The 23,756-nt window shown below is 51.3% G+C and overlaps 1 pseudogene across 1 annotated transcript in view; it reads right to left on the bottom strand.

Annotated features, from left to right (window-relative positions):
• The window catches only part of LOC122562327 (uncharacterized), a 171,956-nt pseudogene that overhangs the window by 88,062 nt on the left and 60,138 nt on the right, over window positions 1–23,756 (bottom strand). Inside the window, exons 4-9 of the transcript XR_015761445.1 lie at window positions 22,485–22,574; window positions 22,048–22,393; window positions 16,987–17,036; window positions 15,068–15,132; window positions 12,935–13,025; window positions 6,667–6,864 (exon numbers count right to left, since the gene is read on the bottom strand). The product of XR_015761445.1 is annotated as an uncharacterized LOC122562327 (transcript). The remainder of the gene's footprint in view (window positions 1–6,666; window positions 6,865–12,934; window positions 13,026–15,067; window positions 15,133–16,986; window positions 17,037–22,047; window positions 22,394–22,484; window positions 22,575–23,756) is intronic.

A 23,756-nucleotide genomic window follows, 5' to 3' on the forward strand; every position in this document is an offset into this window, starting at 1 on the left:
TGCAGGGGTACTGGAGTGCTGGGGTACTGGAGTACTGGGGTACTGGAGTACTGGGGTACTGGGGTGCTGGGTACTGGAGTACAGGGGTACTGGAGTACAGGGTTACTGGAGTGCTGGAATGCTGGGTACTGGTGTACTGGAGTGCAGGGGTACGGGAGTACTGGGGTTCTGGAGTTTTGGGGTACTGGAGTACTGGGGTTCTGGTGTACTGGGGTACTGGAGTTCTGGGGTGCCGGGGTACTGGAGTGCAGGCATACTGGACTTCTGGAGTAATGGGGTACTGAAGTGCTGGAGTACTGGAGTACAGGGGCATTGGACTGCTGGGGTAATGGGGTACTGGAGTAATGGGGTACTGGGGTTCTGGGGTAGTGGAGTACTGGGGTACTGGAGCACTAGGGTTCTGGGGTACTGGGGTACTAGAGTGCAGGGGTACTGGGGTACTGGAGTGCAGGGGTACTGGGGTACTGGAGTGCAGTGGTACTGGGGTACTGGGGTTCTGGGGTACTGGAGTACTGGGGTACTAGAGTGCAGGGGTACTGGGGTACTAGAGTGCAGGGGTACTGGGGTACTGGAGTGCTGGGGTACTGGAGTATTGGAGTGCTGGGGTACTGGAGTACTGGGGTAATGGAGTGCAGGAGTACTGGGGTACTGGAGTGCTGGGGTACTGGAGTCCTAGAGTACTCGGGTACTGGGGTACAGGGGTACCGGGGTGCTGGGGTACCGGGGTGCTGAGGTACCGGAGTACTGGGGTACCGGAGTACTGGGGTACTGGTGTCCTGTGGTACTGGAGTACTGGGGTACTGGGGTACAGGGGTACAGGAGTGTAGGGGTATGGAGTACTGGGGTACTGGAGTACTGGGGTACTGGAGTCCTGTGGTACTGGAGTACTGGGGTACTGGAGTGCAGGGGTATAGGGGTACTGGGGTACTGGGTTACAGGGGTACTGGAGTACAGGGGTACTGGGGTACTAGAGTGCTGGGGTACTGGAGTGCTGGGGTACTGGAGTGCTGGGGTACTGGAGTACTGGGGTACTGGAGTGCTGGGGTACTGGAGTACTGGGGTACTGGGGTACTGGGATACTGGAGGACTGGGGTACTGGAGTCCTCTAGTCCTGGGGTGCTGGGGTACTAGGGTACTGGGATACTGGAGGACTGGGGTACTGCGGTACTGGAGAACTGGGGTACTGGAGGACCGGGGTACTGGAGGACTGGGGTACTGGGGTACTGGAGTGCCGGGATACTGGGGTACTGGGGTACTCGGGTACTGGAGTGCTGGAGTACTGGGGTAATGGAGTGCTGGGGTACTGGAGTACTCGGGTACTGGGGTACTGGAGTGCAGGGGTACAGGGGTACTGCGGTACTGGAGTACTGGGATACTGGAGGACTGGGGTTCTGCGGTACTGGAGGACTGGGGTACTGGAGGACCGGGGTACTGGAGGACTGGGGTACTGGAGTGTAGGGGTACTGGTGTACTGGGGTACTGGGGTGTAGGGGTACTGGAGTACTGGAGTACTGGGTACTGGGGTTCTGGTGTACTGGGGTACTGGAGTTCCGGGGTACTGGAGTGCAGGCATACTGGACTTCTGGAGTAGTGGGGTACTGGAGTGCTGGCGTAATGGGGTACTGGAGTAATGGGGTACTGGGGTTCTGGGGTACTGGGGTAGTGATGTACTGGGGCACTAGGGTTCTGGGGTACTGGGGTACTAGAGTGCAGGGGTACTGGGGTACTGGAGTGCAGGAGTACTGGGGTACTGGGGTTCTGGAGTACTGGGGTACTGGAGTGCAGGGGTACTGGAGTGCTGGGGTACTGGAGTACTGGGGTACTGGAGTGCTGGGGTACTGGAGTGCTGGGGTACTGGAGTGCTGGGGTACTGGAGTGCTGGGGTACTGGAGTACTGGGGTACTGGGGTACTGGGATACTGGAGGACTGGGGTACTGGAGTCCTCTAGTCCTGGGGTGCTGGGGTACTAGGGTACTGGGATACTGGAGGACTGGGGTACTGCGGTACTGGAGAACTGGGGTACTGGAGGACCGGTGTACTGGAGGACTGGGGTACTGGGGTACTGGAGTGCCGGGATACTGGGGTACTGGGGTACTCGGGTACTGGAGTGCTGGAGTACTGGGGTAATGGAGTGCAGGAGTACTGGGGTAATGGAGTGCTGGGGTACTGGAGTACTCGGGTACTGGGGTACTGGAGTGCAGGGGTACAGGGGTACTGCGGTACTGGAGTACTGGGATACTGGAGGACTGGGGTTCTGCGGTACTGGAGGACTGGGGTACTGGAGGACCGGGGTACTGGAGTGTAGGGGTACTGGTGTACTGGGGTACTGGGGTGTAGGGGTACTGGAGTACTGGAGTACTGGGTACTGGGGTTCTGGTGTACTGGGGTACTGGGGTTCCGGGGTACTGGAGTGCAGGCATACTGGACTTCTGGAGTAATGGGGTACTGGAGTGCTGGAGTAATGGGGTACTGGAGTAATGGGGTACTGGGGTTCTGGGGTACTGGGGTAGTGGTGTACTGGGGCACTAGGGTTCTGGGGTACTGGGGTACTAGAGTGCAGGGGTACTGGGGTACTGGAGTGCAGGTGTACTGGGGTACTGGGGTTCTGGAGTACTGGGGTACTGGAGTGCAGGGGTACTGGAGTGCTGGGGTACTGGAGTACTGGGGTACTGGAGTACTGGAGTACTGGGGTACTAGAGTGCAGGGGTACTGGGGTACTGGAGTGTAGGGGTACTGGGGTTCTGGGGTACTAGAGTGCAGGGGTACTGGGGTACTGGAGTGCAGGAGTACTGGGGTACTGGAGTTCTGGAGTACTGGGGTACTGGAGTGCAGGGGTACTGGAGTGCTGGGGTACTGGGGTACTGGAGTACTGGGGTACTGGGGTGCTGGGGTACTGGAGTACAGGGGTACTGGAGTACAGGGGTACTGGAGTGCTGGAATGCTGGGTACTGGTGTACTGGAGTGCAGGGGTACGGGAGTACTGGGGTTCTGGAGTTTTGGGGTACTGGAGTACTGGGGTTCTGGTGTACTGGGGTACTGGAGTTCTGGGGTGCCGGGGTACTGGAGTGCAGGCATACTGGACTTCTGGAGTAATGGGGTACTGGGGTACTGAAGTGCTGGAGTACTGGAGTGCAGGGGTATTGGACTGCTGGGGTAATGGGGTACTGGAGTAATGGGGTACTGGGGTTCTGGGGTAGTGGAGTACTGGGGTACTGGAGCACTAGGGTTCTGGGGTACTGGGGTACTGGGGTACTAGAGTGCAGGGGTACTGGGGTACTAGAGTGCAGGGGTACTGGGGTACTGGAGTGCTGGGGTACTGGAGTATTGGAGTGCTGGGGTACTGGAGTACTGGGGTAATGGAGTGCAGGAGTACTGGGGTACTGGAGTGCTGGGGTACTGGAGTCCTGGAGTATTCGGGTACTGGGGTACTGGGGTACAGGGGTACCGGGGTGCTGGGGTACCGGGGTGCTGGGGTACCGGAGTACTGGGGTACCGGAGTACTGGGGTCCTGTGGTACTGGAGTACTGGGGTACTGGGGTACAGGGGTACTGGAGTGTAGGGGTATGGAGTACTGGGGTACTGGAGTACTGTGGTACTGGAGTCCTGTGGTACTGGAGTACTGGGGTACTGGAGTGCAGGGGTATAGGGGTACTGGGGTACTGGGTTACAGGGGTACTGGAGTACAGGGGTACTGGGGTACTAGAGTGCTGGGGTACTGGAGTGCTGGGGTACTGGAGTGCTGGGGTACTGGAGTACTGGGGTACTGGAGTGCTGGGGTACTGGAGTACTGGGATACTGGAGAACTGGGGTACTGGAGTCCTCTAGTCCTGGGGTGCTGGGGTACTAGGGTACTGGGATACTGGAGGACTGGGGTACTGCGGTACTGGAGAACTGGGGTACTGGAGGACTGGGGTACTGGGGTACTGGAGTGCCGGGATACTGGGGTACTGGGGTACTCGGGTACTGGAGTGCTGGAGTACTGGGGTAATGGAGTGCAGGAGTACTGGGGTAATGGAGTGCTGGGGTACTGGAGTACTCGGGTACTGGGGTACTGGAGTGCAGGGGTACAGGGGTACTGCGGTACTGGAGTACTGGGATACTGGAGGACTGGGGTTCTGTGGTACTGGAGGACTGGGGTACTGGAGGACCGGGGTACTGGAGGACTGGGGTACTGGAGTGTAGGGGTACTGGAGTACTGGGGTACTGGGGTGTAGGGGTACTGGGGTACTGGGGTACTGGAGTACTGGGGTACTGGAGTACAGGGGTACTGGGGTACTGGAGTACAGGGGTACTGGGGAACTGGAGTTCAGGGGACTAGGGTACTGGGGTACTTATGTACTGGAGTACTGGAGTGCAGGGGTACTGGGGTACAGGGGTACTGGGGTACAGGGGTACTGGGATACAGGGGTACTGGAGTACTGGGGTACTGGGGTACTGGAGTGCAGGGGTACTGGGGTACTGGAGTACTGGAGTGTAGGGGTACTGGAGTGTAGGGGTACTGGAGTACTGGGGTACTGGAGTACTGGAGTGCAGGGGTACTGGAGTACTGGGGTACAGGGGTACTGGGGTACTGGAGTGCAGGGGTAGTGGGGTACTGGAGTGCAGGGGTAGTGGGGTACTGGAGTGCAGGGGTAGTGGGGTACAGGGGTACTGGAGTACTGGGATACAGGGGTACTGGAGTACTGAGGTACTGAGGTACTGGACTAGATTAGATTAGATTAGATTAGATTACTTTACAGTGTGGAAACAGGCCCTTCGGCCCAACAAGTCCACACCGACCCGCCGAAGCGCAAACCACCCGGACCCCTACATTTACCCCTAAATGTCAAGGATAGTAGTGGGAAGTTGCGTGTGGAGGCTGAAGAGATTGGGGAGACACTGAATGAATACTTTTCGTCAGTATTCACTCAGGAACAGGACATTGTTGTCAATGTGAATACTGAGTCACAATTAATTAGAATGGACGGCTTTGAGGTATGTAGAGAAGAGGTGTTGGAAATTCTGGAAAGGGTGAAAATAGATAAGTCCCCTGGGCCTGATGGCATTTATCCTAGGATTCTCTGGGAAGCAAGGGAGGGGATTGCAGAGCCATTGGCCTTGATTTTTATGTCCTCGTTGTCTACAGGAGTAGTGCCAGAAGATTGGAGGCTAGCAAATGTGGTTCCCTTGTTCAAGAAGGGGAGTAGGGATAACCCTAGTAACTATAGGCCGGTGAGTCTCACTTCTGTTGTGGGCAAAATCTTAGAGAGAATTGTAAGGGATAGGATTTATGAACATCTGGATAGGAATAATGTGATCAAGGATAGTCAGCATGGTTTTGTGAAGGGCAGGTCGTGCCTCACAAACCTTATTGAATTCTTTGAGAAGGTGACTAAGGAGGTGGACGAGGGTAAAGCTGTAGATGTGGTGTATATGGATTTTAGTAAGGCGTTTGATAAGGTTCCCCATGGTAGACTACTGCAAAAAATACGGAGGTATGGCATTGAGGGTGAGTTGGAGGTTTGGATTAGGAATTGGCTGGCTGGAAGAAGACAGAGGTAGTAGTTGATGGTAAAGGTTCATCTTGGAGTGCCGTTACTAGCGGTGTTCCGCAAGGATCTGTTTTGGGACCATTGCTGTTTGTCATTTTTATAAATGACCTGGAGGAGGGGCTAGAAGGTTGGGTGAGCAAGTTTGCAGATGATACGAAAGTCGGAGGAGTTGTTGACAGTGAGGAAGGATGTGGCAGGTTACAGCAGGATATAGAGAAGCTGCAGAGCTGGGCAGAAAAGTGGCAAATGGAGTTCAATGTAGCTAAGTGTGAGGTGATTCACTTTGGTAAGAGTAACAAAAAGATGGGGTACTGGGCTAATGGTCGGATACTTGGTAGTGTGGATGAGCAGAGGGATCTTGGTGTCCATGTACACAAATCTTTGAAAGTTGCCACCCAGGTAAATAGTGCGGTGAAGAAGGCATATGGAGTACTGGCTTTTATTGGTAGAGGAATTGAGTTCCGGAGTCCTGAGGTCATGTTGCAGTTGTATAAGACTCTGGTGCGGCCGCATCTGGAGTATTGTGTGCAGTTTTGGTCCCCATACTATAGGAAGGATGTGGAGGCACTGGAACTGGTGCAGAGGAGGTTTACCAGGATGTTGCCTCGTATGGTAGGAAGATCGTATGAGGAAAGGCTGAGGCACTTGGGGCTGTTTTCATTGGAGAAAAGAAGGTTTAGGGGTTTGACTTGATAGAGGTGTATAAGATGATTAGGAGTTTAGATAGGGTTGACCGTGAGAACCTTTTTCCACGTATGGAGTCAGCTATTACAAGGGGGCATAGCTTTAAATTAAGGGGGGGTAGATATAGGACAGATGTTAGGGGTAGGTTCTTTACTCAGCGAGTCGTGAGTTCATGGAATGCCCTGCCAGTAGCAGTGGTGGACTCTCCCTCTTTATGGGCATTTAAGCGGGCATTGGATAGGTATATGGAGGATAGTGGGTTAGTATAGGTTAGGTGGGCTTGGATCGGCGCAACATCGAGGGCCCAAGGGCCTGTACCTCGCTGTAATCTTCTATGTTCTATGTTTTGTTTGTGAGCCATGGAGGTGGCTCTGGTCGAGTGAAGGTGGAAGTAATAGTCGATTCTGTTTAATACAGCAGCAGCTTTCCCTGCTCCATCCCAATACTGTACCTTGCCTTCTGTGGAGTCTACAAGGTTGTTAACTGTATCCTGCAGTTTCTGGAAACGTTGACACAGGTTACTGGCATCTTGACTGACATCTAAACTGCAGACCGGGCAGGTGGCTTCAGTCTCCAGACCCAGGCTCATTCCCAGCAGGGCACAGGAAGAGCTCATGATTTTCTCCAGGACTGGCCCCAACTTATCTAACTGATGGGGAACACAAGACAGAATTACTTCACAGCCACATCCTGCAAACAAGCAGCAATCACACATGAGAAGATTGGAGGATATTCCGCTCTGAGACCGAGTCTGAACTCTCAGATGCATCAATTTTCATCACGCTGTTATAGCTCTGAACCAGGGCAACTTTAACACAGGGCTCCACTAGTGACACAGAAATGTCTGACAGGGAGAGACAGTCGGTCCTGGCACTTTGTTTGTGCAAGTAAATTCCCCCTCCCCAACCCAGGGGTGACTAGATAGTGATCAGGAGAAGGAATTCTGCCTGAGTTCCCCTCTCCCTGAAATCATAACATACCGAAGAAAAGTCAGCCATTCTGCCCATCAAGCCTGCTTTCCCATTCAGTGAGGTCACGGCTGATCTGATAATCCTCCATTCCACTTTCCTGCCTTTTTCCCATAACTTTTAACTCCTTCATTGATTAAAAATCTGTCTCTCTAAGTCCCAAATACATTTAATAAAACCCAGCTTTGACAGCCTTCTGGGATAAAGAATTCCACAGATCCAGTACCCTCTGAGTGAAGAGACTTCAATGAGCAATGCTATACCCTGAGATTATGTTGTCTGGTCCTACTCTCTCCCACACAGGGAAATAACCTTGCTGCGTCCACCCTCTCAGTTTCCCCATGTTTCAGTAACGTTGCCTCACATTCTTCTAAACTCCAAAGAGTCCAGGACGAGTCTCCTCCCTCCAAACACTGGATCAGCTGGGTGACATTTCTCTCCAATCGCCTCTAGCCCCAGTTTATCTTTCCTCAAATAGGGGACTCCGATCTGCTGACAGAATCCCAGCTCTGGTCTGATCTGTGTTCCTATAGCTTAAGAAAACTGTCCCTAATCTTACCCTCTATTCCCTTTGAAATAAAGGCCAATATTTTATTTACCTTCCTTATTACCCAGTGAACTTGGATGCTAGCTTTTTGTGATTCATGCATCAGAACTCCCCAACTCCCCAACTCCTCTGGACTGCAGTTTTCTGTGTCTTTGTTCATTCAAATAATATGAAGACCTGTGATTATCTCTGCAAAAATGCATAATCCCACATTTCTCCTGCACTATATCACTATACTCATGTTACCTGTCCATATTCGTGTGGAGACTCTGTGCCATCATCACTCGGTAAAAACAATGACTGCAGATGCTGGAAACCAGATTCTGGATCAGTGGTGCTGGAAGAGCACAGCAGTTCAGGCAGCATCCGAAGACAGGCAAAATCGACGTTTCGGGCAAAAGCCCTTCATCAGGAATACAGGCAGAGAGCCTGAAGCATGGAGAGATAAGCTAGAGGAGGGTGGGGGTGGGGAGAAAGTAGCATAGAGTACAATGGGTAAGTGGGGGAGGGGATGAAGGTGATAGTTCAGGGAGGAGAGGGTGGAGTGGATAGGTGGAAAAGGAGATAGGCAGGTAGGACAAGTCCGGACAGGTCATGTGGACAGGGCTGAGATGGAAGCTTGGAACTAGGGTGAGGTGGGGGGAGGGGAAATGAGGAAGCTGTTGAAGTCCACATTGATGCCCTGGGGTTGAAGGTTCCGAGGCGGAAGATGAGGCGTTCTTCCTCCAGGCGTCTGGTGGTGAGGGAGCGGCGGTGAAAGAGGCCCAGGACCTCCATGTCCTCGGCAGAGTGGGAGGGGGAGTTGAAATTTTGGGCCACGGGGCGGTTTGGTTGATTGGTGCGGGTGTCCCGGAGATGTTCCCTAAAGCGCTCTGCTAGGAGGCGCCCAGTCTCCCCAATGTAGAGGAGACCGCATCGGGAGCAACGGATACAATAGATGATATTAGTGGATTTGCAGGTAAAACTTTGATGGATGTGGAAGGCTCCTTTAGGGCCTTGAATGGAGGTGAGGGAGGAGGTGTGGGCGCAGGTTTTACAGTTCCTGCGGTGGCAGGGGAAAGTGCCAGGATGGGAGGGTGGGTTGTAGGGGGGCGTGGACCTGACCAGGTAGTCACGGAGGGAACGGTCTTTGTGGAAGGCGGAGAGGGGTGGGGAGGGAAATATATCCCTAGTGGTGGGGTCTGTTTGGAGGTAGCGGAAATGTCGGCGGATGATTTGGTTTATGCGAAGTTTTGTAGGGTGGAAGGTGAGCACCAGGGGCGTTCTGTCCTTGTTGCGGTTGGAGGGGTTGGGTCTGAGGGCGGAGGTGCGGGATGTGGATGAGATGCGTTGGAGGGCATCTTTAACCACGTGGGAAGGGAAATTGCGGTCTCTAAAGAAGGAGGCCATCTGGTGTGTTCTGTGGTGGAACTGGTCCTCCTGGGAGCAGATACGGCGGAGGCGGAGGAATTGGGAATACGGGATGGCATTTTTGCAGGAGGTAGGGTGGGAAGAGGTGTAATCCAGGTAGCTGTGGGAGTCGGTGGGTTTGTAAAAAATGTCGGTGTCAAGTCGGTCGTCATTAATGGAGATGGAGAGGTCCAGGAAGGGGAGGGAGGTGTCAGAGATGGTCCAGGTAAATTTAAGGTCAGGGTGGAATGTGTTGGTGAAGTTGATGAATTGCTCAACCTCCTCGCGGGAGCACGAGGTGGCGCCAATGCAGTCATCAATGTAGCGGAGGTAGAGGTGGGGAGTGATGCTTGCCTCTCCACCTGTTTTTGTGTCATTCACTAACTTGGTGATAGGACATTTTCCCTTCTGCATTAATATATATTGTACCCGTTTGTGGATCTCGGTACTGACGGATCCTGGGGGATACACCATTGCACGTTGCCATCTGAAAATGCCCCTTATCCTAACTCTATCTTCTAATAGTTGACCAATCTTCTATCCATACTAATACATATATACCATCTCCAACACCATCAGCTTTAGTCGCATTGAGTTGCCTAATGTGGTACCTTATCAAAGATCTTTTGTAAATCCAATTATATTACATCTACTAGTTTCCCCCTGTCTACATAATCCAGAGATCACTGCATAGTGATCAGGAGCAGGATCCCTGGCTGATTTCCCCCTCTCTAACTCTGGGATCACTGCATAGTGATCAGGAAGAGGATCCCTGGCTGATTTCCCCCTCTCTAACTCTGGGATCACTGGATAGTGATGAGGAGCAGGATCCCTGGCTGATTTCCCCCTTGCCCCCAAACCCTGGGATCACTGGATAGTGATCAGGAGCAGGATCCCTGGCTGATTTCCCCCTCTCTAACCCTGGGATCACTGGATAGTGATCAGGAGCAGGATCCCTGGCTGATTTCCCCCTCTCTAACTCTGGGATCACTGGATAGTGATGAGGAGCAGGGTCCCTGGCTGATTTCCCCCTCTCTAACCCTGGGATCACTGCCTAGTGATGAGGAGCAGGATTCCTGGCTGATTTCCCCCTCTCTAACTCTGGGATCACTGGATAGTGATCAGGAGCAGGATCCCTGGCTGATTTTCCCCTCTCTAACCCTGGGATCACTGCCTAGTGAGGAGGAGCAGGATCCCTGGCTGATTTCCCCCTCTCTAACCCTGGGATCACTGCCTAGTGATCAGGAGCAGGATCCCTGGCTGATTTCCCCCTCTCTAACTCTGGGATCACTGCCTAGTGATGAGGAGCAGGATCCCTGGCTGATTTCCCCCTCTCTAACCCTGGGATCACTGCCTAGTGATCAGGAGCAGGATCACTGGCTGATTTCCCTCTCTCTAACCCTCGGATCACTGCCTAGTGATGAGGAGCAGGATCCCTGGCTGATTTCCCTCTCTCTAACCCTGGGATCACTGCCTAGTGATCAGGAGCAGGATCCCTGGCTGATTTCCCTCTCTCTAACCCTGGGATCACTGCCTAGTGATGCGGAGCAGGATCCCTGGCTGATTTCCCTCCCTCTAACTCTGGGATCACTGCCTAGTGATGAGGAGCAGGATCCCTGGCTGATTTCCCCCTCTCTAACCCTGGGATCACTGCCTAGTGATGAGGAGCGGGATCCCTGGCTGATTTCCCCCTCTCTAACTCTGGGATCACTGCCTGGTGATGAGGAGCAGGATCCCTGGCTGATTTCCCCCTCTCTAACCCTGGGATCACTGCCTAGTGATGAGGAGCAGGACCCCTGGCTGATTTCCCCCTCTCTAACCCTGGGATCACTGCCTAGTGATGAGGAGCAGGCTCCCTGGCTGATTTCCCCCTCTCTAACCCTGGGATCACTGCCTAGTGATCAGGAGCAGGATCCCTGGCTGATTTCCCTCTTTCTAACCCTGGGATCACTGCCTAGTGATGAGGAGCAGGATCCCTGGCTGATTTCCCTCTCTCTAACCCTGGGATCACTGCCTAGTGATGAGGAGCAGGATCCCTGGCTGATTTCCCTCTCTCTAACCCTGGGATCACTGCCTAGTGATGAGGAGCAGGATCCCTGGCTGATTTCCCTCTCTCTAACCCTGGGATCAGTGCCTAGTGATGAGGAGCAGGATCCCTGGCTGATTTCCCCCTCTCTAACCCTGGGATCACTGCCTAGTGATGAGGAGCAGGATCCCTGGCTGATTTCCCTCTCTCTAACCCTGGGATCACTGCCTAGTGATGAGGAGCAGGATCCCTGGCTGATTTCCCCCTCTCTAACCCTGGGATCACTGCCTAGTGATGAGGAGCAGGATCCCTGGCTGATTTCCCTCTCTCTAACCCTGGGATCACTGCCTAGTGATGAGGAGCAGGATCCCTGGCTGATTTCCCTCTCTCTAACCCTGGGATCACTGCCTAGTGATGAGGAGCAGGATCCCTGGCTGATTTCCCTCGCTCTAACCCTGGGATCACTGCCTAGTGATCAGGAGCAGGATCCCTGCTGATTTCCCCCTCTCTAACCCTGGGATCACTGCCTAGTGATCAGGAGCAGGATCCCTGGCTGATTCCCCTCTCTCTAACCCTGGGATCACTGCCTAGTGATGAGGAGCAGGATCCCTGGCTGATTTCCCCCTCTCTAACTCTGGGATCACTGCCTAGTGATGTGGAGCAGGATCCCTGGCTGATTTCCCCCTCTCTAACCCTGGGATCACTGCTTAGTGATGAGGAGCAGGATCCCTGGCTGATTTCCCCCTCTCTAACCCTGGGATCACTGCCTAGTGATTAGGAGCAGGATCCCTGGCTTATTTCCCCCTCTCTAAGCCTGGGATCACTGCCTAGTGATCAGGAGCAGGATCCCTGGCTGATTTCCCCCTCTCTAACCCTGGGATCACTGCCTAGTGATGAGGAGCAGGAGCCCTGGCTGATTTCCCTCTCTCTAACCCTGGGATCACTGCCTAGTGATGAGGAGCATGATCCCTGGCTGATTCCCCTCTCTCTAACCCTGGGATCACTGCCTAGTGATGAGGAGCAGGATCCCTGGCTGATTTCCCTCTCTCTAACCCTGGGATCACTGCCTAGTGATGAGGAGCAGGATCCCTGGCTGATTTCTCCTTCTCTAACCCTGGGATCACTGCCTAGTGATCAGGAGCAGGATCCCTGGCTGATTTCCCTCTCTCTGCCTAACCCAGGAATCTTCTCAGGTAGACAATTTCAAACATTCACCATGCTCTGAGTGACGATTCCCTGTGGAACTCAATTTTAAACGGCCTGCCCTTAACCTGAGACTGTGACCTTTCATTCTAAATCTGGTTCCACCAGCTGGGGGAACAATCCCATCCACATCAATCCTGTTACGTCCCAGAACAATTGTGTAATTTTCAGTGAGAGCCCGCTCATTCTTTGAACAGTAGGTTAATCTGTTGACCCTCCAATGCACTCCCTCAGTGTCATTTCAATCCCCTCCTTTGATGATGAGACTGAACTGAACACAATCCTCTAGGAGAGCTCTCACTAAAACTCTATACAATTGAAACAAGACAACCTGACCCTTGGCCTACAATCCCTTTCTGAAGAAGGTCAACAGACTATTTGCCTTCTTAATGGCTTGACAGCTCTGCATCAGAGACCCAGGTAAGGATACCCAGGTCCCTTAGAACATTAACACTTGCCAATCTCTTGCTACTAAAGAATAATCTGCCCCCATAAACTCCACTGTTGCTCCATTTACCCATGACACCCCATGATTTTTCCATGTTTTTCCTTGTATCCCACTGTTCCCAGTGCCCAGTTTTCTGACCTGTTTCTGCATCTCGCCCCGGTCTTTGCTGCTTGTTTGCTGAAACTGGCGTATTTCTTTCAATTCCTCATCAATATTTTTCACCATGTCCCTGATTGGAAAAAAGGAGATTAAATAATCAAAAGATGCTTCCGTAAAAGCTGTTTAAAACAAACTGATTATAATCAGATCAAAATGGAACAGAAATAAACACAAAGTGCAAGGGGAATGCAGCAGTATGGGCAGAGAGGAACAGAGTTAACATTTCAGTTTGGTGTGGCTCTTCATCACAGCTGGAAAGATGGGTCTAAAATCTGAAATCCACACAAGCACATGACTTAAAAACTGTGATTCTAAAGAGTATTTAACAGAGAGGCAAAGGCCAGAGTTTTATTGGAGGGCTTGGCTCAATGTAAGGCAGGTGGTGGGAGTGGGCTGGGGCTTACAAGGCTATCTCACTTTTGCTGGGCAATGAATTGGTGACTTTCGCAAGGCTTTCCACAGTATTCCACAAGGTTTCTTTAGTAAGGTTAGATCACATAGGATCTAAGGAGAGTTGGCCAGTTGGCTCCAAAATTATCTCCTACCTCCAAGCCAGAGGGTAGTGGTGGAGGGTTGTATTTCGGACTGGGAGGCCCGTGATCAGTGGTATACCACAAGGATGGGTTCTGGGACCACTGTTGTTTGTCATTTATATAAATGATTTGGCGGAGAATATAGGAGGAATGGTTTGTACATTTGCAGATGACACTAGAATTGGTGATATAGTGGACAGTGCAGAAGGCTATCTAAGATTACGGACAGATCTTGCTTAAATGGGCTGAGAAGTGGTAGATAGAGTTTAATTTAGATAAATGCAAGGTGTTGTATTTTAGTAAGGCAAACTAGAGCAGGACTAACTCAGTTGATGGTAGGGCCCAGGGAGGGTGGTTGAACAGAGGGACCCAGAGGTGCAGGTTCACATGGAGTCGCACATAGACAGGGTGGTGAAGGCAGCATTCGGCACACATGGCTTTATTACTCAGACCATTACATATCAGAGTGAGAATGTCATGTTACCGCTGTACAGGACATTGGTGAGGCCGCCTTTGGAATACTGTGTACAGTTTGCGTCTCCCTGCATGTTGTTAAAATGGAATGGGTGCAGAATGCAGACAAAAACCAAAGACAAGGTATGACTGCATCACAAAGCTGCTACGTCCATCAACTGTCGGGACAACTGATTTTCCCAAGTAGCCATTAACAGTCAATTATGCTCCCAATAATGATGAAGCCTTAGTCATCCATGTGCCAAGTGGGTCAGACTCACCCACCAGATCCTGACTCCAGTAAGAATAGCTACAGACCACACACCAGCATATGATCCAGCTGGACTCACCACATAAACACTCTCATTAGAGAGTGGGAGGCTGGGAATATTGTGGTGAGTAACTGACCTCCTGACTCCCCAAAGTCTATCCACCATCTGAAAGGCACAAGTCAGGAGTGTGATGGAATACTCCCCACTTGCCCTGCATGGGGGCAGCTCCAACAACACTCAAGAAGCTCAACACCATCCAGGGTAAAGCAGCCCTTGCTTGATTGGCACCACATCCAAAAATATCCACTCCCTCCCCCACCAACACTCAGTGTGTACCATCTACAAGATACACTGCAGAAATTCACCAAAGATCCTCAGACAGCACCTTCCAAACCCATGACCATTTCCATCTCGAAGGACAAGGGCAGCAGATACATGGGAACGCCACCCCCTGCATGTTCCCCTCCAGGACACTCACCATCCTGACTTAGAACATCAAACAGTAGAGCACAGGAACGAACCCTTCAGCTCACAACATGACGCTAAATTAAACTAATCCCTTCTGCCTGCCCTTGGTCCATATCCCATCATTCCTTGCATAAACATACACTTATGTAAAAGTCCCTTAAATGCCCCAAATGTGTCTGCCAGCACCACCACCCTGGCAGTGTGTCCCATGAAAGAAAATTGTTCTTCATCTGCCCCTTAACTCCACATACCCACTTTCAATTCACTTCAATCAAGTCTCCATCACTCTTCGGAACCCAGAGTGATTGGTCAATGGTCAATGACCCACCCAAGTGTTCATACCACATGAGCTATAATCTTGGCTCCCCCCTAAGGTGTACCCTTACCTGAGAGATGATATTTGGGCTCTCATGTCTTCTTTTGACTTCAGTTCCTCAGCGTCTCTTGGTGTCTAAGGACCAAGATAAAGGTGAAAGCTGTCACAACCTGAGAGGATTTGTTAGCTGAAGGCCCACAGTCACTTTAACATCACACAGAAAGCACAGAGAACTCTTTGTAAACAATATTAACTGAAAAAAATCATAAATCCCAGCATCCCCCACCAAACATCTTATCCTGCCACCACTCCAGAAATGTTAACTTCCCAAATCCCAATGTTCAGGAAACAACACCCAATGCAGTAACTTGATCATGAACTCAAGACTAAATCTTCAAATGCAGAACTGAGGGAGTGCCGTACTGTCGGAGGGTCAGTGCTAAGGGAGTGCCACACTGTCGGAGGGTCAGTGCTGAGGAAGTGGCGCACTGTCAGAGGGTCAATGCTGAGGGAGTGCCGCACTGTCGGAGGGTCAGTGCTGTGGGAGTGCTGCACTGTCGGAGGGTCAGTGCCGAGGGAGTGCCGCACTGTCGGAGGGTCAGTGCTAAGGGAGTGCCACACTGTCGGAGGGTCATTGCTGAGGGAGTGGCGCACTGTCAGAGAGTCAGTGTTGAGGGAGTGGTGCACTGTCGGAGAGTCAGTGTTGAGAGAGTGGCGCACTGTTGGAGGGTCAGTGCTGAGGGTGTGCCGCACTGTTGGAGGGTCAGTACTGAGGGAATGGGCATTGTCGGAGGGTTAGTGCTGAGGGAGGGCCGCACTGTCGGAGGGTTAGTGCTGAGGGAGGGCCGCACTGTCGGAGGGTCAGTGCTGAGGGAGCGCCGCACTGTCGGAGGGTCAGTGCTGAGGGTGTGCCGCACTGTTGGAGGGTCAGTACTGAAGGAATGGGCACTGTCGGAGGGTTAGTGCTGAGGGAGGGCCGCACTGTCGGAGGGTCAGTGCTGAGGGAGCGCCGCACTGTCGGAGGGTCAGTGCTGAGGGAGTGGGCACTGTCAAAGGGTCAGTGCTGAGGGAGCGCCGCACTGTCGGAGAGTCAGTGCTGAGGGAGTAGGCACTGTCGAAGGGTCAGTGCTGAGGGAGTGCCGCACTGTTGGAGGGGTCAGTGCTGAGGGAGTGTCACACTGTCAGAGGGGTCAGTGCTGAAGGAGTGCCGCACTGTCGGAGGGTCAGTGCTGAGGGAGTGCTGCACTATCGGAAGGTCAGTGCTATGGGAGTGCCGCACTGTCGGAGGGTCAGTGCTGAGGGAGGGCCGCACTGTCGGAGGGTCAGTACTGAGGGAATGGACACTGTCGGAGGGTCAGTGCTGAGGGAGTACCGCACTGTCGGAGGGTCAGTGCTGAGGGAGTACCGCACTGTCAGAGGGTCAGTGCTGAGGGAGTACCGCACTGACAGAAGACAATACTGTGGTCTCTGAGCTGAAGATTTCATAAGCTCTCCATGACTTTGTTTCTGGGAAGCAGTTACGTGGAATGGTTTTCAAGGATCAAGAACATTTACTGAACATGGAAAAGGATGACTGCAGCATCATTTGTACCAATGTAACCTTGAGGATACAGTTATTCACAACAATATCAACATGACCTTCACAGGGGAAATGCCATAAATATTTTGATGTTTGTTTGATTGAATGGGTATATTTGTTAGATTCTCGCCACCACCCCATTCCCCACAGCCTTGCTCTGTTGGTATATTGTTTGTTTTTAGTTGAGAGGACCCTTGTGGAATGATGTCTCCGTATTGCCTGTTTCAGACCTCCTGCTACTATTTCTCTAGAAATATTTAAATAAACCATCATGTCAAATGAAATATTTCAGGCAGCTGAATAATGATAGAATGCGGTTTGCAATTAGAGTGTAAAACTGAAATGGAAACACGTTGAATTGATGTGACATCAAAGCCTTGCATTATTTTCACAGAAACATCTTCACTTACCTTCGCAGCATGCTGGAGACCAGTTCCCTTCCCCAGCTCATGGCCTGACACTGCAACAGATTTAAAGGAATTATACAGAAATAAATAGTGATATTGAATTAAAATGACACAATAGATAGATGGTGTGTGTGTGTATGTGTGCGTCTGTGTGTGTATGTGTGCGTCTGTGTGTGCGTGCGTGCGTGCCCGTGTGTGTGAGTGTCTGTGTGTGTGTGAGTGTGTCTGTGTGTGTGTGTGTCTGTGTGTGTGTGTTTGTCTGTGTGAGTGTGTGTGTGTGTCTGTGTGTGTGTGTTTGTCTGACTGTGTGTGTCTGTGTGTGTCTGTGTGTGTGTCTGTGTGTGTGTGTGCCTGTGTCTGTGTGTGTGTGTGTCTGTGTGTGTGTTTGTCTGTGTGAGTGTGTGTGTGTGTGTCTGTGTTTGTGGGTGTTTGTCTGTGTGTGTGTGTCTGTGTGTGTGAATGTTTGTCTGTGTGTGTCTGTGTCTGTTTGTCTGTGCGTGTGTGTCTGTGTGTGTGTGTGTGTGTGTGTGAGTGTCTGTGTGTGTGTTCGTCTGTGTGTGTGTGTGTGTGTGTGTGAGTGTCTGTGTGTGTGAGTATTTGTCTGTGTGTGTGTGTGTGTCTGTGTGTGTCTGTGTGTGTGTGTCTGTGTGTGTGTCTGTGTGTGTGTCTGTGTGTGTCTGTCTGTGTGTGTCTGTGTGTGTGTGTCTGTGTGTGTGTGTCTGTGTGTGTGTGTCTGTGTGTGTGTTCTCACACAGGTTTACAGCAAGACCATACCCAGAGCTGAGGAAAATTGACCAGAGACCATGATAGTAATGTGACCGGGCAGCACTGTAATATGATCAGGGATGAATTGATCAAGGATGTATTGCAATATGACTGTACTCCTACACTTGTAGAGTGAAACAGACTCAAGCTCATGACACACCTTGCCTGGTGAATGGTGAAAACTATGTGCAATAGAAATGATGCCCAATCAGGAGAAGGTGGCTATTCAATCTAAAGTTTATTTCCGCTTGGGTAAAATAAACACATACATGTCTCGGACAATGGGCAGTCTCCTAAATCATCACTGAGCATAAATGCCCTTGTTCCTCAACTTTAGAATATGTTGTGAATTATGCAACTCACTTCCTGGGATAAGCTGATTGTTGGGCCTTTAACTGGGTGAGTGGAATTTAACTAGACCTCCATATCAGATAGTTTCAATGACAGCAGGTTAATAAAATGGAGCAAAAGCAGACAACTTAACCAGGAACTGTGACTTGCTGGTAAAGTTTGTGGATGAGTGACTCATAGGATAATGTCAGGGACACAGACACAAACCCCACCGTAACATCATTCAGGAAATGTAACAGTATTCTCAGTCACGGTTAATGACAGCCTTGTGTTTGTAAGTGTACAACTTAAACTGACGCCCTTTACAGAAGGGAATCTTCCAGTCTTGGCAGTGGGAGAGGAAATACCCAAATTCCAAACCCAACCCAAAGGATCCTTTCCATCAACACCAAGCTTCAAAACATTAAAAAATGTTTGTTATTGATTTTTTAAACTGAATAATGGTCACTTTTCCAAATCTCATTACTCGATTTTGCAAAATAAATAAGACAAATTTAAAATAATCTTTTTACAATTGTTTTTCTGAGCTTCAATCCTGGACCTCAGCTCAGCACAAACCACACAAGCAAGTGAGAGTACTTCCAATAACACCAGGTGTAACTGGGCCGGAGTGACAGGACAGCTGCCTCGCCATGAAGAGCCTGCGGAGCTAACTCCAAACCTACACCCAGTCAAGGTACAGAGTGAATAAAGGAGAAGGAGGGTCCGAGGGAGTGAACGCCAGCAATCAAAAAGATGTCCTGTTGCCCCGGTTGTATGTCCTGTTGCCCGGTTGTATGTCCTGTTGCCCCGGTTGTATGTCCTGTTGCCCCGGTTGTATGTCCTGTTGCCCCGGTTGTATGTCCTGTTTGCCCCGGTTGTATGTCCTGTTGCCCGGTTGTATGTCCTGTTGCCCGGTTGTATGTCCTGTTTGCCCCGGTTGTATGTCCTGTTGCCCCGGTTGTATGTCCTGTTGCCCCGGTTGTATGTCCTGTTGCCCCGGTTGTATGTCCTGCTACCCCAGGTTGTATGTCCTGTTGCCCCGGTTGTATGTCCTGTTGCCCGGTTGTATGTCCTGTTGCCCCGGTTGTATGTCCTGTTGCCCTGGTTGTATGTCCTGTTGCCCGGTTGTATGTCCTGTTGCCCCAGTTGTATGTCCTGTTGCCCCGGCTGTATGTCCTGTTGCCCCGGTTGTATGTCCTGTTGCCCCGGTTGTATGTCCTGCTACCCCAGGTTGTATGTCCTGTTGCCCCGGTTGTATGTCCTGTTGCCCGGTTGTATGTCCTGTTGCCCCGGTTGTATGTCCTGTTGCCCTGGTTGTATGTCCTGTTGCCCGGTTGTATGTCCTGTTGCCCCAGTTGTATGTCCTGTTGCCCCGGTTGTATGTCCTGTTGCCCGGTTGTATGTCCTGTTGCCCCAGTTGTATGTCCTGTTGCCCCGGTTGTATGTCCTGTTGCCCCGGCTGTATGTCCTGTTGCCCCGGTTGTATGTCCTGTTGCCCCAGTTGTATGTCCTGTTGCCCCGGTTGTATGTCCTGTTGCCCCGGCTGTATGTCCTGTTGCCCCGGTTGTATGTCCTGTTGCCCGGTTGTATGTCCTGTTGCCCCGGTTGTATGTCCTGTTGCCCCAGTTGTATGTCCTGTTGCCCCGGCTGTATGTCCTGTTGCCCCAGTTGTATGTCCTGTTGCCCCGGTTGTATGTCCTGTTGCCCCGGTTGTATGTCCTGTTTGCCCGGTTGTATGTCCTGTTGCCCAGGTTGTATGTCCTGTTGCCCCGGTTGTATGTCCTGTTGCCCCGGTTGTATGTCCTGTTGCCCTGGTTGTATGTCCTGTTGCCCCGGTTGTATGTCCTGTTGCCCGGTTGTATGTCCTGTTGCCCCGGTTGTATGTCCTGTTGCCCCAGGTTGTATGTCCTGTTGCCCCGGTTGTATGTCCTGTTGCCCCAGGTTGTATGTCCTGTTGCCCCGGTTGTATGTCCTGTTGCCCCGGTTGTATGTCCTGTTGCCCCAGTTGTATGTCCTGTTGCCCCGGTTGTATGTCCTGTTGCCCCAGGTTGTATGTCCTGTTGCCCCGGTTGTATGTCCTGTTGCCCCGGTTGTATGTCCTGTTGCCCCGGTTGTATGTCCTGTTTGCCCCAGTTGTATTCCTGTTGCCCCGGTTGTATGTCCTGTTGCCCCGGTTGTATGTCCTGTTGCCCCGGCTGTATGTCCTGTTGCCCCGGTTGTATGTCCTGTTGCCCCGGCTGTATGTCCTGTTGCCCCGGCTGTATGTCCTGTTGCCCCGGTTGTATGTCCTGTTGCCCCGGCTGTATGTCCTGTTGCCCAGGTTGTATGTCCTGTTGCCCCGGCTGTATGTCCTGTTGCCCCGGTTGTATGTCCTGTTGCCCCAGGTTGTATGTCCTGTTGCCCCGGCTGTATGTCCTGTTGCCCCGGTTGTATGTCCTGTTGCCCCGGCTGTATGTCCTGTTGCACCGGCTGTATGTCCTGTTGCCCCGGTTGTATGTCCTGTTGCCCCGGTTGTATGTCCTGTTGCCCCGATTGTATGTCCTGTTGCACCGGCTGTATGTCCTGTTGCCCCGGTTGTATGTCCTGTTGCCCCAGTTGTATGTCCTGTTGCCCCGGTTGTATGTCCTGTTGCCCCAGTTGTATGTCCTGTTGCCCCAGTTGTATGTCCTGTTGCCCCGGTTGTATGTCCTGTTGCCCCAGGTTGTATGTCCTGTTTGCCCCAGTTGTATGTCCTGTTTGCCCCAGTTGTATGTCCTGTTTGCCCAGGTTGTATGTCCTGTTGCCCCAGGTTGTATGTCCTGTTGCCCCGGTTGTATGTCCTGTTTGCCCGGTTGTATGTCCTGTTGCCCCGATTGTATGTCCTGTTGCCCCAGTTGTATGTCCTGTTGCCCCGGTTGTATGTCCTGTTGCCCCAGGTTGTATGTCCTGTTGCCCCAGGTTGTATGTCCTGTTGCCCCAGTTGTATGTCCTGTTGCCCCGGTTGTATGTCCTGTTGCCCCAGGTTGTATGTCCTGTTGCCCCGGTTGTATGTCCTGTTGCCCCGGTTGTATGTCCTGTTGCCCCAGGTTGTATGTCCTGTTGCCCCAGTTGTATGTCCTGTTGCCCCGGTTGTATGTCCTGTTGCCCCGGTTGTATGTCCTGTTGCCCCAGGTTGTATGTCCTGTTTGCCCGGTTGTATGTCCTGTTGCCCCGGTTGTATGTCCTGTTGCCCGGTTGTATGTCCTGTTGCCCCGGTTGTATGTCCTGTTGCCCCACGTTGTATGTCCTGTTGCCCCGGTTGTATGTCCTGTTGCCCCGGTTGTATGTCCTGTTGCCCCGGTTGTATGTCCTGTTGCCCCAGGTTGTATGTCCTGTTGCCCCAGTTGTATGTCCTGTTGCCCCGGTTGTATGTCCTGTTGCCCCAGTTGTATGTCCTGTTGCCCCGGTTGTATGTCCTGTTGCCCCAGTTGTATGTCCTGTTGCCCCAGTTGTATGTCCTGTTGCCCCGGTTGTATGTCCTGTTGCCCCAGTTGTATGTCCTGTTGCCCCGGCTGTATGTCCTGTTGCCCCGGTTGTATGTCCTGTTGCCCCGGCTGTATGTCCTGTTGCCCCGGTTGTATGTCCTGTTGCCCCGGCTGTATGTCCTGTTGCCCCGGTTGTATGTCCTGTTGCCCCGGCTGTATGTCCTGTTGCCCCGGTTGTATGTCCTGTTGCCCCGGTTGTATGTCCTGTTGCCCCGGCTGTATGTCCTGTTGCCCCGGTTGTATGTCCTGTTGCCCCGGCTGTATGTCCTGTTGCCCCGGCTCTATGTCCTGTTGCCCCGGCTCTATGTCCTGTTGCCCCGGCTGTATGTCCTGTTGCCCCGGTTGTATGTCCTGTTACCCCGGTTGTATGTCCTGTTGCCCCGGCTGTATGTCCTGTTGCCCCGGCTGTATGTCCTGTTGCCCCAGTTTGAAAGTGCACTGGTCATCATACTCCAGCACTCACCTAGATCTGCTAAGGACTTTTCCAGAACAGTTACTCGCCGAATCAAAGCAGGTTGGGTGTTAGTCACATTTCGAATGTGTTGAAGAGCTAATACAACATCTGGATGAAGCTGATTTTCATCCTCAGTCACCAAGAGTGCAGCCGAATCCATCAGTTCAATTTCCAATTTTCTCAAAGATTTTTCACTAGAGTGTGTCTGTTTGGTTGGAGCTGAAGTCTCATCTTTCAAGGGGACCGGTTTCCTGCCAACATCTTCAGGAATCATCGGTTTATCTGAGGTTTCAGCTACAACATTTGGAGCCTGGGGAGTCTTGCCAGTGTCTTTGCTTTCTGGAAACAAATCAATCTGTTTTAAAAAGTAAAAAGAAGCATTTCAGAAGTGAGTCTTCTTTCACTGGGACAAGTAACTGAAAAACAACGCTGCAATAATGTTTTACATCATCTGAAGAATCCTCTGGGTCATCCACAAGAGTGGTTTGGAGCGTCTTCCAACTGACAAACTGATGCAATTGTTCGGGAGTTTTATTCTGGAGATAAATACAAGAGAATTAGTTATACACTAGTGAGTGACGGTCAATAATCATCCCTACCTTCACGAAGCAGTGACTACACAACAGCACCAATTCAGAGACCTAGGGATATTCTGACAATCCCAGTTCAATGGTAGAATTAGAATTCAACTTTAAAAAAATTTGCAATTAAGAACCTACTGATGACCCTGGAACCATTGCTCATTATCAAAAAACCCTCCTGGTCATTCATATGTTTATCCAATGGCCATTTAAAAGCCCTTAACATTGGAACTGCTTCCTTACTGACATTGTGGGTCAACCTACGGCACATGGACTGCAGCGGTTCAAGAAGGCAGCTCACCCCACCTTCTCAAGGGGGCAACTAGGGACATAGAACGTACAACATTACAGCGTAGTACAGGCCCTTTGGCCCTCAATGCTGCATGTGGAACCAATCTGAAGCCTATCTGTCCCACACTATTCCATTTTCATCCATATGTTTATCCAATGACCATTTAAAAGCCCTTAACATTGGTGACTCTACAGCTGTTGCAGGCAGTGGGTTCCATGACCCTACCACTCTCTGAGTAAAGAAACTACCTCTGACATCTGTCCTAGGATGGGCAATAAGTGCTGACCCCTACATCAAATTAATAAACAGAATGAAAGGTTACCAGGCATTGTGCTAAGTCTAAGGTACACAAAAGGGAGAGAATTAATGATATCGGACATGAAGAAGATTAGGAGACTGGTTGTTTTATTTGAATACTGATTTTGGGTTAATGGGGGCTGTCTCAATGTTTAGGCACAGCCTCAAATTAACCAACTAAATATCACAGAGAGTCACAACATGAACACAGCAAAATGGTTTTATACAAGTTAGTTTAAAAATAATAGCGACTAATTTACAGCTATTTAAACAGCACTGTCACAACATTTCTTGCCGCAATTAATTAATTCCGTATAAAACTGTTCACAAGCCAGACTAGAATCTTCAAGTGAAATGCTTGCTCGATGCTGAGAGACTAATCAGGTTAGAGTATGGCTCCCTGACCCAGTTCTGGGTTCACAATCAAACACCCACCTGTACGGATGGGTACGTATGATCAACCTGCTTTTAGATATTTACAATATAAGCCACCCAGAGAACCCGGCCACAAGGTTATATTCAAACAGCGATGTTACATTCAGGGGGGT

This window comes from Chiloscyllium plagiosum, unplaced genomic scaffold (assembly GCF_037043375.1).
Source record: "Chiloscyllium plagiosum isolate Xiang-an unplaced genomic scaffold, Cpla_swu_hap1 HiC_scaffold_25, whole genome shotgun sequence".
NCBI classification, from domain to species: domain Eukaryota; kingdom Metazoa; phylum Chordata; class Chondrichthyes; order Orectolobiformes; family Hemiscylliidae; genus Chiloscyllium; species Chiloscyllium plagiosum.